At 47.3% G+C, this 13,917-nt stretch overlaps 1 protein-coding gene across 4 annotated transcripts in view; it reads left to right on the top strand.

The window, feature by feature from the left end:
• FAM110A (family with sequence similarity 110 member A) overlaps positions 1 to 13,917 on the top strand; it is a 218,088-nt gene that overhangs the window by 163,970 nt on the left and 40,201 nt on the right. The window lies entirely within an intron of this gene.

The following is a 13,917-nucleotide window of genomic DNA, read 5'->3' on the forward strand; positions in this document are numbered from 1 at the left end:
TGCAAACAATTTTTTTGGGATATACTGTATATATGACTCATGACTCATTTTCTTTATGGATAAGCTTATTAGGAACCAGAGATTGTACCCTGCAAGCATTTTACACAGCATGCAGCATGTCACCCAGGAACAACATCGCCTGTATGAAGTCTCATGTCTGTCAACAGCTTGGATTATGTTATAAAGTACAACCATTCCCCCAGTACAGTCCATTTCAGTTCATTTTCCCCTAATGGATCCTCCTCCCCATTGTATCTATCATAGCTCCCTATCTTATGGGGACCAGAGCCTGAACATGTGCCCAGAATTGCCAGAACAGCATCACAGGAGATGAGGGATTCTGCCAAAGTAACAGAGGGTGCAGGAGGGGAGCCATGCTGGAGACTAGGAATGAGATGGGGAGCCATGCTGGGGACTAGAAATGAGATGGGGAGCCATGCTGGGGACTAGGAATAAGACGGGAGCCATGCTGGGGACTAATAATGAGATGGGAGCCATGCTGGGGACTAGGAATGAGATGGGGGCCATGCTGGGGACTAGGAATGAGATAGGGAGCCATGCTGGGGACTAGGAATGAGATAGGGAGCCATGCTGGGGACTAGGAATGAGATGGGAGCCATGCTGGGGACTAATAATGAGATGGGAGCCATGCTGGGGACTAGGAATGAGATGGGAGCCATGCTGGGGACTAGGAATGAGATAGGGAGCCATGCTGGGGACTAGGAATGAGATGGGAGCCATGCTGGGGACTAGGAATGAGATGGGGAGCCATGCTGTATACTAGGAATGAGATGGGGAGCCATGCTGGGGACTAGGAATGAGATGAGGAGCCATGCTGGGGACTAGGAATGAGATGGGAGCCATGCTGGGGACTAGGAATGAGATGAGGAGCCATGCTGTGGACTAGGAATGAGATGGGAGCCATGCTGGGGACTAGGAATGAGATGGGAGCCATGCTGGGGACTAGGAATGAGATGGGAGCCATGCTGGGGACTAGGAATGAGATGGGGAGCCATGCTGTGGACTAGGAATGAGATGGGAGCCATGCTGGGGACTAGGAATGAGATGGGAGCCATGATGGGGACTAGGAATGAGATGGGAGCCATGCTGGGGACTAGGAATGAGATGGGAGCCATACTGTGGACTAGGAATGAGATGGGGAGCCATGCTTGGGCCTAGGAATGAGATGAGGAGCAATGCTGGGGACTAGGAATGAGATGGGAGCCATGCTGGGGACTAGGAATGAGATGGGAGCCATGCTGGGGACTAGGAATGAGATTGGAGCCATGCTGGGGAGCAGGAATGAGATGGGGGCCATGCTGGGGACTAGGAATGAGATGGGAGCCATGCTGGGGACTAGGAATGAGATGGGAGCCATGCTGGGGACTAGGAATGAGATGGGGAGCCATGCTGGGGACTAGGAATGAGATAAGGAGCAATGCTGGGGACTAGGAATGAGATGGGAGCCATGCTGGGGACAAGGAATGATATGGGAGCCATGCTGGGGACTAGGAATGAGATGGGAGCCATGCTGGGGACTAGGAATGAGAGGGAAGCCATGCTGGGGACTAGGAATGAGATGGGAGCCATGCTGGGGACTAGGAATGAGACGGGAGCCATGCTGGGGACTAAGAATGAGATGGGAGCCATGCTGGGGACTAGGAATGAGATGGGAGCCATGCTGGGGACTAGGAAAGAGATGGGAGCCATGCTGGGGACTAGGAATGAGATTGGAGCCATGTTGGGGACTAGGAATGAGATGAGGAGCAATGCTGGGGACTAGGAATGAGAGTAAAGCCATACTGGGGACTAGGAATGAGAGGGAAGCCATGCTGGGGACTAGGAATGAGAGGGAAGCCATGCTGGGGACTAGGAATGAGATGGGAGCCATGCTGGGGAGCAGGAATGAGAGGGAAGCCATGCTGGGGACTAGGAATAAGATGGGAGCCATGCTGGGGACTAGGAATGAGAGGGAAGCCATGCTGGGGACTAGGAATAAGATGGGAGCAATGCTGAGGAGTAGAAATGAGAGTAAAGCCATACTGGGAACTAGGAATGAGATGGGAGCCATGCTGGGAACTAGGAATGAGAGGGAAGCCATGCTGGGGACTAGGAATAAGATGGGAGCAATGCTGAGGAGTAGAAATGAGAGTAAAGCCATACTGGGAACTAGGAATGAGATGGGAGCCATGCTTGGGACTAGGAATGAGATGGGAGCCATGCTGGGGACTAGGAATGAGATGGGAGCCATGCTGGGGACTAGGAATGAGATGGGAGCCATGCTGGGGACTAGGAAAGAGATGGGAGCCATGCTGGGGACTAGGAATGAGATGGGAGCCATGCTGGGGACTAGGAATGAGATGGGAGCCATGCTGGGGACTAGGAATGAGATGGGAGCCATGCTGGGGACTAGGAATGAGATGGAAGCCATGCTGGGGACTAGGGATGAGAGGGGAGCCATGCTGGGGACTAGGAATGAGAGGGGAGCCATGCTGGGGACTAGGGATGAGATGGGGAGCCATGCTGGGGACTAGGAATGAGAGGGGAGCCATGCTGGAGATTCACTTTAACCTACCAGCTGTATAGAATAATGACACCTGATTTAGTATAATGGTGATATAGATGGGTGCCGGGCATGTTCCCCCTGTATCATAAATGGGTGTGGGGCATGTTCCCCCTGTATTATAGATGGGCGCTGGGCATGTTCCCCCTTTATTATAGATGGGTGCCGGGCATGTTCCCCCTTTATTATAGATGGGTGCGGGGTATGTTCCCCCTGTATTATAGATGGTTGTGGGGCATGTTCCCCCTTTATTATAGATGGGTGCGGGGTATGTTCCCCCTTTATTATAGATGGGTGCCGGGCATGTCCCCCCTGTATTATAGATGGTTGTTGGGCATGTTCCCCTTTATTATAGATGGGTGCGGGGTATGTTCCCCCTGTATTATAGATGGTTGTGGGGCATGTTCCCCCTTTATTATAGATGGGTGCGCGGTATGTTCCCCCTTTATTATAGATGGTTGTGGGGCATGTTCCCCCTGTATTATAGATGGGTGCCGGGCATGTTCCCCCTGTATTATAGATGGTTGTGGGGCATGTTCCCCCTTTATTATAGATGGTTGTGGGGCATGTTCCCCCTGTATTATAGATGGGTGCGGGGTATGTTCCCCCTGTATTATAGATGGGTGCCGGGCATGTCCCCCCTGTATTATAGATGGTTGTGGGGCATGTTCACCCTTTATGAGCTCTATGCCGCTAAGCTTCCTGCTGTATATCTGCGGCCCGTCTCCGGGATTGTTTCAGGCCAGCTCTGAGCTGACGCTATTATCCGCCTGCCTTCTCTATTATTGCTGTCACTCTCGGATCACAGATAAGGCTTTTCCTATTTCGAGAGCAATATCTACGGCTCCAGATCAGGCCGCGGTCTGCGGGGACCCGCCATAAATGAATTCAGCCTCGGTATTAGACAATTGTGCTGCCCTGTAACAACACGAGGCAACACTCTCAGGTTTTACCTCCAGACTCCTGTTAGTATTCTCAGTCATCGGATAATTCCGGCCTCATAATAGAAGCGAGCAGTCATTAGAGCCTGTGCTGTGTCAGCAGGCCGCCCGCGCTCCCACACGCTGACTCAATACACAGGAAACAGGTAGCCCATAGGGGGGATTAGCTGCCCACTGCCTCCTCTTTTCTGCTCTATCCTGCAAAGTCCTTAATAAACCGTTGTTGTTTTATTATTTATAGGTTTTTTCTTGTAAAACAGTCATTTGGCTGCATTACTGAAGGTATAGGACCGGCCTGCAGGTGAGGATGGGTACAGGTCTGCGTACATCCAGTGTCGGACTGGCCCACCGGAGGACCCTCAGCTCAGAACCTGCAGTAACAATGACTAACTGAATGCAGTAACACTTACTGACTGACTGCAGTAACACTGACTGCCATGTCTCACTGGTTCTTAACAGCACATGTTATTAATGGCGATTTATAAATAAGTACAGTAGCTGGAGATGAGCAGCTGTAGAGTTGGCCGTGTAAATTCAGTATCTGTCAGCCGATCCCCCTATACACACAAACACTCAGCACAAGCGACATGTCAGGTGTTCTGAATAAACAGAAGGTAAGGTCAATGCCAGGCACATCTCCCTGTTGTATACACAGTATACAAGGTGTTGCGGTTCTATGGACCTTTCACAAAAGTCTGTACTTATTGTACTTGTGTGGTGATGAAAGTAGTACTTAAGTTTGCCACTAGATGTCGCTGTATTATATATGTGTATTTGGAAGCCACACAGCTGAAGGATGTAAAGCTAAAGGGTTACTGTTTCTCAATGTGTCACCTGAATCTGGAGACCAGTAAGAGTCTTGTTTTCTTCTCTCCTATCACCTCTCTTCCTATTTCTTCTGTTGCACTCTTCACCCACTCACAGCGCACGTTAGTTACACTGGGGAAGTAAGTCACATGGGTGGAGGAGGAGCAAAAATCTTTTGTGTTGGGCATTGTGGAGGAAGGACACAAGCTAGATAGCTCTCCACAGTGGTCCTATCTGGGCACTGGCCCTCTGCCAGGTCCCCGTACCTCAAGTCCAGTCTTAGTCAGAACCCCGTATGGGAAGGACGAAAGACAGCACACCTCTAACAACTTTCTTAAAACTAACGCTACACAGCAATATGCACTGTTAAACCCCTCTTAGGAGAGGACAAGCCAGAGACAACCTCAACCCTCGCCGAGGACAAGGAGAAGTTACAGAGCTGGACAGTATGCACAAAAGCCAAAGAGCTAGGAACTGATCTAGATAGAGCAAAGTTGCAGTAAGTCTATGAACTCTATGTTGCAGCGTGGGTGTCAGCAGGGAACCCTCAGCATTCTGCTCATCCCCGATAACAAGGTCTGGGGCCTGTGTCACCCTCTAGGAAGGTTCAGCCGAGTCTAGTGGGCATAAGGTGGTGCGAAGGCTAAGTAAAAGTCAATACACAGGCACAGGTCTTCTTCTAAGTATTCTACCTCATCCTCCAACATCCCAGCAGAGTACAGTACTACATGGATTGAGACTCTCACAGCATCCTCCTCTCTGCTACTCTGTTTCTTCGTACTACTCAGCACTACTCAGTCAACACGACTATATCCTACATTGCACCTTTACTACAGATCAGGTTGCTGTATTGTCAAGTATTTATTGGTAACTATTGTCAAGTGTGTTATGCAGTGCTTTATCCAGAGAAACCTCTTTTTGTCGATTCTGTATGACCTGCTGCACATTTGCAACTAGTAATCCAGCCTTTCTTATGTTAAAGAGACTCTGTGATTATTTACTATCCACCGACACGGCACACACCGCAACCTTGGGACACTTCACCTTTCTGTGGGTGGCGATTCCTATAGTCCAGGTCTCCAGGAGGGTCACTATACCACTCTGGCCATCCATGATCACTCTTAGTCAAGAGACCCAGTAGCAACACGGCAGGACACTGACCACAGGGGAAAAGGGTACAAACGGCCATCAAAAATAAAAGCAGGCGTGCCATCACACGTGTGTGTCTGACTGGCACTGGCGTAACAAAATAATACTCCAAGGTCCGGCTGTATCTCGGCCAACCACCTCCGGCATGGAGTCACACCTAACCGCCTAGCAAGTGACCAGCCAATCCTCCGATATAACACCACACCGGGGGCATACACCACACTTGTAGATCACACCATGTCAGCTGAGCCCATCTTACATGCATTGGGGCCTCCTGACTCTATCCCAATGGTAGATGGAGAGAAGGAACAGTGGAGTCTATAGGAGACAAAAGGGCATGAAGGAGACAGAGGAGTCTGAAGAGGACAGAGCAAGTTGTCACAATATACCCAGAATATATTAACTAGTGTGCATGGGTGTTCCTAGGATTCATGGGGCCCCATAGCAAAAAAACTGTACGAGGCCCCCCTTCCCTATGCACAACACAAAGCTATATGTATATATACACTACCGTTCAAAAGTTTGGATTGAAAAACATTGAAATGTCCTTATTTTTGAAGGAAAAGCACTGTACTTTTCAATGAAGATAACTTTAAACTAGTCTTAACTTTAAAGAAATACAATCTATACATTGCTAATGTGGTAAATGACTATTCTAGCTGCAAATGTCTGGTTTTTGGTGCAATATCTACATAGGTGTATAGAGGCCCATTTCCAGCAACTATCACTCCAGTGTTCTAATGGTACAATGTGTTTGCTCATTGGCTCAGAAGGCTAATTGATGTTTAGAAAACCCTTGTGCAATCATGTTCACACATCTGAAAACAGTCTAGCTCGTTACAGAAGCTACAAAACTGACCTTCCTTTCAGCAGATTGAGTTTCTGGAGCATCACATTTGTGGGGTCAATTAAACGCTCAAAATGGCCAGAAAAAGAACTTTCATCTGAAACTCGACAGTCTATTCTTGTTCTTAGAAATGAAGGCTATTCCATGCGAGAAATTGCTAAGAAATTGAAGATTTCCTACCACAGTGTGTACTACTCCCTTCAGAGGACAGCACAAACAGGCTCTAACCAGAGTAGAAAAAGAAGTGGGAGGCCGCGTTACACAACTAAGCAAGAAGATAAGCACATTAGAGTCTCTAGTTTGAGAAACAGACGCCTCACAGGTCCCCAACTGGCATCTTCAATAAATAGTACCCGCAAAACACCAGTGTCACCATCTACAGTGAAGAGGCGGCTGTGGAATTTTGGGCTTCAGGACAGAGTGGCAAAGAAAAAGCCATATCTGAGACTAGCCAATAAAAGAAAAAGATTAAGATGGGCAAAAGAACACAGACATTGGACAGAGGAAGACTGGAAAAAAGTGTTGTGGACGGATGAATCCAAGTTTGAGGTGTTTGGATCACAAAGAAGAACGTTTGTGAGACGCAGAAGAAATGAGAAGATGCTGGAAGAATGCCTGACGCCATCTGTTATACATGGTGGAGGTCATGTGATGGTCTGGGGTTGGTGCTGGTAAGGTGGGAGATTTGTACAGGGTAAAAGGGATTCTGAATAAGGAAGGCCATCACTCTGCACCGCCATGCCATACCCAGTGGGCAGCGCTTGGTTGGAGCCAATTTCATCCTACAACAGGACAATGACCCTAAACACCTCCAAATTGTGCAAGAACTATTTCCAGCAGAAGCGGCAGCTGGTATTCTATCATAGGTAATGGAGTGGCCAGCGCAGTCACCAGATCACCACCCCATTGAGCTGTTGTGGGAGCAGCTTGACCGTATGGTACGCCAGAAGTGCCCATCCAACCAATCCAACTTGTGGGAGCTGCTTCTAGAAGCGTGGGGTGCAATTTCTCCAGCTTACCTCAACAGATTAACCCCTTGCCGCGAAATGACGTTCCTGGAACGTCATGTAAAACAGGTAGTTCCCGCAACATGACGTTCCAGGAACGTCATGGCTTCCCTGCCTCCCCCCGCTGTCCCTATAGAAGATCGGGCAGCAGGAGGATGCTATGTCACACAGCATCCTCCTGCTGCCTCTGCCCGGAGGGGAGCCGCGCTCCCCCCGGGCAGTTAACTTCATAAACGCTGCGGTCAATGCGACCGCAGCGTCTATGGGGAGATCGGGCGGCGGGGGGAGGCTGCAGCACATTGCCTCCCCCCACCGCCACAACAAGTGTGTCCCTCGGCCCCCTCCCCTTGTCCCCCGATACCGGAGATCACCGCTATTACCGTTATACCGGTACCGGGAATTACCGGCGCCGCCTATAGCTTTCATCTCCCCCCACCGTGAATCCACGGTGGGGGGAGATGAAAAATGTCCCCTCAGACCCCAGATCAGCCCCCCTAGTAGGGCGATAACTAACCTGCTCCCTCCCCGGGCGGCCATCATATCCAAGATGGCCGCCCCCATCCCTGCAAACAAACGATGTTTGTTCGCAGGGATGGAAATTAATAAATGATCAAAGCCCCATGCTCTCCGCCACCGGAGGTAGCGGAGAGCATGGGGCAGTGATCGGGGCCCCCCCCCCGTGTGGTCCCGGAGCAGGCGATCGGCGGTATATACTATATACCGCTGATCGCCTGTTCCCAGTGCAAAGAAGCACTTTTTATCCCCTGTCACCATAAATCATTGGTGACAGGGGATAAAAAGTGTCAGTAAGTCGCCCCCCAAGTCGCCCCCCACCCCCCCTGTAACCCCCGTCCCCCAGTCACCCCCCCTTCCCCATATACTCACCTGATCCTGGAGCTCCTTCCTCCTCGACGTCCTGGCTGGTTATGAAGTGTGCATGCGCTCCACAACCAGCCAACTCTGAAAATTTAAAGTGACAGAGACCAATTTGGGGTACCATTCTACTCAGGAGAACCTGCGTTACAGATTTTGGGGTGAATGTTCTCTCCTGTTCCTCGTGAAATTTAGAAATTTCTAACTAAACAAACACATTATTGGAAAAATTTGAGTTTTTCATTTTTACTCTCTACTTTTGAATACTTTCCTCTAATACCTGTGAGGTCAAAATGCTCACCACACCCCAAAATGAATTCTTTGAGGGGTTTACTTTCCAAAATGGGGTGACTTATGGGGAGATTTTACTCTGCTGGCACTACAGGGGCGCTGCAAACGCACCTGGCGCTCAGAAACTTCTTTAGCAAAATCTGCACTGAAAATGCTAATTGGCGCTCCTTCCCTTCTGAGCCCCGCTGTGTGCCCATACAGAGGTTTATGCCCACTTATGGGGTACCATTGTATTCAGAAGAACCTGCGTTACAGATTTTTGGGTACTTTTTTTCTACTGTTCCTCGTGAAATTGAGAAATTTCAAACTAAACTAACATATTATTGGAAAAATTCAGGTTTTTCATTTTAACTGTCTAATTTTGAATACTTTCCTCTAATACCTGTGGGGTCAAAATGCTCACCACACCCCAAAATGAATTCTTTGAGGGGTTTACTTTCCAAAATGGGGTGACTTATGGTGGTTTTTCTCTCTGCTGGCACTACAGGGGCACTGCAAACGCACCTGGCGCTTCTTCAGCAAAATCTGCATTAAAAAAGCTAATTGGCGCTCCTTTCCTTCTGAGCCCCGCTGTGTGCCCATACAGTGGTTTACCCCCACATATGGGGTATCGTAGTACTCAGGAGAACCTGCGTTACAAATTTTGGCATGCTTTTTTTCTCATGTTCCTTTTGAAAATGAGAAACTTTAATCTAAACGTATATATTATTGGAAAATTTAAATTTTGCATTTTTTACGGACTGATGGTGAACACTTTCCTCCAGCCCCTGTAGGGTTAAAATGCTCATTATACCCCTAGATTAATTCTTTATGGTGTCTAGTTTCCAAAATGGGGTCACTTATGGGGGTTTCCAGTATACAAGCCTCCTAAATCCATTTAAAAAAAGAACTGGTCCCTAAAAAAAATCCATTTTGGAAATTTCATGAAAATTTTATAATTTGCTGATACATTTCTAAGCCCCGTAACACCCTAAAAAAGTAAAATATGTTTACCAAATTATGCCAGAATAAAGAAGACATATTGATAATGTGATTTAGTAACTAATTTATGTGCTATGACTTCCTTTTTTAAGAAGCAGAGAATTTCAAAGTTCATAAAATGCAAATTTTTCACATTTTTCCTGATATTTTGATGTTTTTCACAAAAAAAAACTAAGTAGTGACCAAATTTTGCCACTAACATAAAGTGCCATATGTGATGAAAAAACAATCTCAGAATCGCTAGCATACGTTAAAGCATCACTGAGCTATAAGCGCATAAAGTGAGACAGGTCAGATTTTAAAAAATTAGCCTGGTCATTAAGGCCAAAACAGGCTTTAGAGGCAAGGGGTTAATAGCTAGAATGCCAAAGGTGGGCAATGCTGGAATTGCTGCCAAAGGAGGATTCTGGGACCAAAGCAAAGTGTGATGTAAGAACAATGTTATTTCACATACAAATCAGTATTTCTAACCTTGTCAATGTCTTGTCTCTATTTTCTATTCATTTCACAACGTATGGTGGTGAAGAAGTGTGACTTTTCATGGAAAACACAAAATTGTTTGGGTGACCCCAAACTTTTGAATGGTAGTGTATATATATATATATATATATATATATATATATATATATACAGTGGTGCCCTGGATTACGAGCATAATGCGTTCCGGGACCGCGCTTGTAATCCAAATCCACTCGTATACCAAAGCAAATTTTACCATAAGAAATCACTGATATGTAGACAATTGGTTCCACACCCCAAAAATAATAATTTATTATTCTGAACGACATGTAAAAATAATTAAAAAAAAAATATTTAGAAACAGCAGAATATGTGATATTATAAGTTACTGTACAGTAATGGAGAGGATGGGAAACACAAGGGCTGACAGAGACTGCAGGGAGCAGAAAGGAATGAGCAGGGCAGATGTGGGCACATACATGCAGCACTCTCTGTCCGGGGGGGGGAGGGGTTACAGCTATGAAGAGATTACCCCCCACAGTCCTGTCCCCTGATGTAAGCCCCAGCCTGAAGTGGATCTGCCATGATTTGGAAAGTGAGGGAGACTTCCAGGGCCAGAGTACAGTGCTGTAGACTCTGCTATGCAGACCATACCCCTCTCCCACTCGCGCTCCCACCCAGTACAGGGAGCTCCTAAACCAAAGCAATGCTCTTAAACCAACTCACAATTTTGAAAAACTGTGAGCTCTTAAACCAAGTTACTCTTAAACCAAGGTACCACTGTAAATAGGCTCGGTAATGTGGCCAATGGCTGCTTGTTCTGTCAGTCCAATGTATTTAAACTATAAGGGCCCATTAGGAGCCCTTATGGTTAAGTATATACTGTAGGTGCAGGAGCAGACTACCTTCTGCTTAACCCCTTATGTACTGCAGTGTGTGAGTAACCCAATGGTCTCTTACATGCTGCAACACAAAAAAAAAGAGATAAAGTGGAAGACAAGGAGATCTCTGTTTCACTGCTCCTGACCTCTGGATGGAGCTCTGCACATTTTCCTACTTGATTGCAGCGCACGGAGAACAGAGGTCAGGGATTATCTGTGAAGCAGAGATCTCCTTGTCCTCTTCTTATTAACCTTTTTTTGAGCTGCAGCATGTAAGTGAACACTGGGTCACCTCTACACTGCAAAACATAAGGGGTTAAGCAGAAAGACAGGACAGCTCTTATTTTCCTTGTGCATCCCTGGGCCCCCCTTCCCCACGGGCCCCATAGCAGCTGCCTACCCTTCCTCTATGGTAGCTACGCAACTGTTGGTGTGAGAAGGATAGGGATCATGTATACAGCAGTGACAGCCCCCGTATCATCTATTGGTGCCCTCCATTTATTTGTGTATTATATCTCATAGTTATATTATTATTATTTATAAATAAAGCGCCCTTAATTCCAGAGCACTATACAAGCAATAGGGGGTAACAAACAGGAACAATACAGGATCGCAAATGGCCGACTGGTACATGGGGGAAGAGGACCCTGCCCGCAAGGGCTTACAATCTATAAGGTACGGGGAGAGAAAGATGAGGTATATGAATAGAGCTGTCTTCACAGGACTGCCTGGAAAACACATATACAGCCATAGACCGTATCCATGTTTTCCAGGCAGTCCTCGGGGTGCATCCAACTTCTCCAGCCAGCGGGATTCCAATGCCGGTCCTTCAGGTTTGTCCAAACCTGAACTTTCAGCAAGTTTGCTCATCTCTAGGAACAACTTGAGACGGCCACTGTTGTCCGCTGTCAGCCCGAGCGCTGACTCTCTCCAATAGCCTTGAGGCATAAAATTCATTTGTAGTATTGATCAGTGAGGTTGGAAATTTTCAACCGTCATCAATATTGAGATGTAGCCCGTAACATTAGCAGACTGACTGACCCGAGCTGGTCAATGGTAGACATGGCATGTATAGGGGAAGGGTCTATGGAATCAGCCTGATGGGAATATAGATGATTGTACAACTATATAATAAATGATCCGAGCTGGCCTATGGTAAACATGGCATGTATAGAGGAAGGGTCTATAGCATCAGCCTGATGGGAATATAGATGATTGTACGACTATATATAATAAGTGATCCGAGCTGGCCTATGGTAGACATGGTATGTATAGAGGAAGGGTCTATGGGATAGGCATGCCAGGAATACAGATGATTGTACAACTATAAAATAAGTGATCCAAGCTGGCCTATGGTAGACATGGCATGTATAGAGGAAGGGTCTATGGGATCAGCCTGATGGGAATATAGATGACTGTACAACTATATATAATAAGTGATCCGAGCTGGCCTATGGTAGACATGGTATGTGTAGGGGAAGGGTCTATGGCAGGGATGGGGAACCTTCGGCCCTCCAGCTGTTGCAAAACTACAATTCCCATCATGCCTGGACAGCCAAAGCTAAAGCTTTGACTGTCCCGGCATGATGGGAATTGTAGTTTTGCAACAGCTGGAGGGCCGAAGGTTTCCTGTCTATGGGATCAGCATATTGGGAATATAAATGACTGTATATAATGACATGTGTACAGGACGGGGCCGTGCCCCTCCAGCATCAGGTCAGGACCGCTATTGAGGTTACGGCTTTCCATCCTGGCTGAGACTCTTTTGTTCTACTGCTTCCAGGTTAGGCATTGGGGGGTGAAGGGCAGCAGTGTGAGAGCAGATGGGAGAGGAAGGGTCTGTCCACCCCTCCAGGCTGGAGCAGGGGCTCGTGAGAACAGTCATTGACCAGGTGGTGGCGGTCCCCTGACCAGCTGCAACTCAGGATCCATCTGACAGGCCCAGGGACGGAAGCATTGTCACACAGCACTTTGCATCTCAATGCCGCCCGCTGCAGCCCTACAAAGGAGCGAAATGAGCATTTTATTGTCTCAGAGTTCATTATCCGAGGCCATGATAATGGAGAGGAGAACAGGAGACTCCCATGTGACTGGTGGAGAGGACACCCAGTGCTAAATGGCTATTTAGATTCACATTAGCTCTGGGTCTTCCCTGGCATCGACCCCTTACAACTTCTCCAGCTTCTTTTCACTTCATCAACAAGTCAGAATAACCTGGAAGACTTTATGGAGGGTTATTTGAGGGCAGGCTGCGTGACCACCATATGGGAGGTGAACGGGGGACACGAAGGGTGAAGAGATCGCCAGAGCAAGGGGCACTGAACGCCTGGGGCCTGGTGACATCACTGGATGCTGCTTATAAACAAGAACAACGATGATGTCATCATCAGTATTTTATATCTATGGGTGCTGTATAGGCCTCTATGACATCACTGGCTGCTGCTAATAAACAAGAACAATGATGTCATCAGAATCCTATCTATGGGTGCTGTGTACTCCTGGGCCTGGTGACATCACTGGCTGCTGCTTACAAACAAGAACAATGATGTCATCAGTATTTTATATCTATGGCTGCTTTATACGCCTGGGGCCTCTGTGACATCACTGGCTGCTGCTTATAAACAACAATTATGATGTCATCAGTATCTTATATCTATGGGTGCTGAATACTCCTGGGGCCTCGTGACATCACTGGCTGCTGCTTATAAACAAGAACGATGATGTCAGCAGGAGGAGCTGAGCTAATCAATATATAGATTGAGTATAAGTTACTGGTTGATATCCCTGCTCTTTCTATGCTTAGCAGTCCACTGGGCGGTCTCACTTACAGGAATGGCTGTCAGTCAACGGATGGGACCGCCCACTGGACTTTTGAGCATAGTAGGAACGGGGATTTTAATCAGTGAATTACGTGTTGGTTCACACTACATTTTTGCAATCCGTTTTTTGCAGAATAAAACGGATGCCTTTGTGTGCGTCCGTTTTGATCCATTTTTCTATTGACTTCCATTATAAAAAAAAACACGACTCTAACAGATTTATACACCACCCTGGGCATACCGGGCATTGAGCATTAGTGGCCTGATCAGTGGTGTGCCCATACACATTGAATAGTCTG

Source organism: Dendropsophus ebraccatus, chromosome 14, assembly GCF_027789765.1.
Source record: "Dendropsophus ebraccatus isolate aDenEbr1 chromosome 14, aDenEbr1.pat, whole genome shotgun sequence".
In the NCBI taxonomy this organism is placed as follows: domain Eukaryota; kingdom Metazoa; phylum Chordata; class Amphibia; order Anura; family Hylidae; genus Dendropsophus; species Dendropsophus ebraccatus.